The sequence below is a fragment of the Oncorhynchus masou genome, unplaced genomic scaffold (genome assembly GCF_036934945.1).
Source record: "Oncorhynchus masou masou isolate Uvic2021 unplaced genomic scaffold, UVic_Omas_1.1 unplaced_scaffold_3645, whole genome shotgun sequence".
Lineage (NCBI taxonomy): Eukaryota > Metazoa > Chordata > Actinopteri > Salmoniformes > Salmonidae > Oncorhynchus > Oncorhynchus masou.
In genome coordinates, this window is record NW_027010048.1 from 33086 (window position 1) to 35997 (window position 2912).

The following is a 2912-nucleotide window of genomic DNA, read 5'->3' on the forward strand; positions in this document are numbered from 1 at the left end:
GCAGCCTCCGACACCAGCGAACACAGTGAGTCATGTAACAGATGGAGCCATACAGGTGAGGGTAGATGGAGGTAGCCTCCGACACCAGCGAACACAGTGAGTCATGTAACAGATGGAGCCATACAGGTGAGGGTAGATGGAGGTAGCCTCCGACACCAGCGAACACAGTGAGTCATGTAACAGATGGAGCCATACAGGTGAGGGTAGATGGAGGTAGCCTCCGACACCAGCGAACACAGTGAGTCATGTAACAGATGGAGCCATACAGTTGAGAGTAGATGGAGGTAGCCTCCGACACCAGCGAACACAGTGAGTCATGTAACAGATGGAGCCATACAGGTGAGAGTAGATGGATGTAGCCTCCGACACCAGCGAACACAGTGAGTCATGTAACAGATGGAGCCATACAGGTGAGAGTAGATGGAGGCAGCCTCCGACACCAGCGAACACAGTGAGTCATGTAACAGATGGAGCCATACAGGTGAGAGTAGATGGAGGCAGCCTCCGACACACAGTGAGTCGATGGAGCCACAGTGAGTCATGTAACAGATGGAGCCATACAGGTGAGGGTAGATGGAGGTAGCCTCCGACACCAGCGAACACAGTGAGTCATGTAACAGATGGAGCCATACAGGTGAGGGTAGATGGAGGTAGCCTCCGACACCAGCGAACACAGTGAGTCATGTAACAGATGGAGCCATACAGGTGAGGGTAGATGGAGGTAGCCTCCGTAACACAGTGAGTCATGTAACAGATGGAGCCATACACGACAGCGAACACAGTGAGTCATGTAACAGATGGAGCCATACAGGTGAGGGTAGATGGAGGTAGCCTCCGACACCAGCGAACACAGTGAGTCATGTAACAGATGGAGCCATACAGTTGAGAGTAGATGGAGGTAGCCTCCGACATTAGCGAACACAGTGAGTCATGTAACAGATGGAGCCATACAGGTGAGGGTAGATGGAGGTAGCCTCCGACACCAGCGAACACAGTGAGTCATGTAACAGATGGAGCCATACAGTAGATGAGAGTAGAACACAGTGGAGGTAGCCTCAGGTGAGAGTAGATGGACATTACACCAGCGAACACAGTGAGTCATGTAACAGATGGAGCCATACAGGTGAGGGTAGATGGAGGTAGCCTCCGACACCAGCGAACACAGTGAGTCATGTAACAGATGGAGCCATACAGGTGAGAGTAGATGGAGGTAGCCTCCGACACCAGCGAACACAGTGAGTCATGTAACAGATGGAGCCATACAGGTGAGAGTAGATGGAGGAGCCTCCGACACCAGCGAACACAGTGAGTCATGTAACAGATGGAGCCATACAGGTGAGGGTAGATGGAGGCAGCCTCCGACACCAGCGAACACAGTGAGTCATGTAACAGATGGAGCCATACAGGTGAGGGTAGATGGAGGTAGCCTCCGACACCAGCGAACACAGTGAGTCATGTAACAGATGGAGCCATACAGGTGAGAGGTAGATGGAGGTAGCCTCCGACACCAGCGAACACAGTGAGTCATGTAACAGATGGAGCCATACAGGTGAGGGTAGATGGAGGTAGCCTCCGACACCAGCGAACACAGTGAGTCATGTAACAGATGGAGCCATACAGGTGAGGGTAGATGGAGGTAGCCTCCGACACCAGCGAACACAGTGAGTCATGTAACAGATGGAGCCATACAGGTGAGAGTAGATGGAGGTAGCCTCCGACACCAGCGAACACAGTGAGTCATGTAACAGATGGAGCCATACAGGTGAGAGTAGATGGAGGTAGCCTCCGACACCAGCGAACACAGTGAGTCATGTAACAGATGGAGCCATACAGGTGAGAGTAGATGGAGCGAACACAGTGAGTCATGTAACAGATGGAGCCATACAGGTGAGGGTAGATGGAGGTAGCCTCCGACACCAGCGAACACAGTGAGTCATGTAACAGATGGAGCCATACAGGTGAGGGTAGATGGAGGTAGCCTCCGACACCAGCGAACACAGTGAGTCATGTAACAGATGGAGCCATACAGGTGAGAGTAGATGGAGGTAGCCTCCGACACCAGCGAACACAGTGAGTCATGTAACAGATGGAGCCATACAGGTGAGGGTAGATGGAGGTAGCCTCCGACACCAGCGAACACAGTGAGTCATGTAACAGATGGAGCCATACAGGATGGAGAGGTAGATGGAGGTAGCCTCCGACACCAGCGAACACAGTGAGTCATGTAACAGATGGAGCCATACAGGTGAGAGTAGATGGAGGTAGCACAGTGAGTCCGCCATACACATTAGCGAACACAGTGAGTCATGTAACAGATGGAGCCATACAGGTGAGAGTAGATGGATGTAGCCTCCGACACCAGCGAACAGAGTGAGTCATATAACAGATGGAGCCATACAGGTGAGAGTAGATGGAGGTAGCCTCCGACACCAGCGAACACAGTGAGTCATGTAACAGATGGAGCCATACAGGTGAGAGTAGATGGATGTAGCCTCCGACACCAGCGAACACAGTGAGTCATGTAACAGATGGAGCCATACAGGTGAGGGTAGATGGAGGTAGCCTCCGACACCAACGAACACAGTGAGTCATGTAACAGATGGAGCCATACAGGTGAGAGTAGATGGAGGTAGCCTCCGACACCAGCGAACACAGTGAGTCATGTAACAGATGGACATACAGGTGAGAGTAGATGGAGCCTCCGACACCAGCGAACACAGTGAGTCATGTAACTAGATGGAGCCATACAGGTGAGAGTAGATGGAGGTAGCCTCCGACACCAGCGAACACAGTGAGTCATGTAACAGATGGAGCCATACAGGTGAGAGTAGATGGAGGTAGCCTCCGACACCAGCGAACACAGTGAGTCATGTAACAGATGGAGCCATACAGGTGAGAGTAGATGGAGGTAG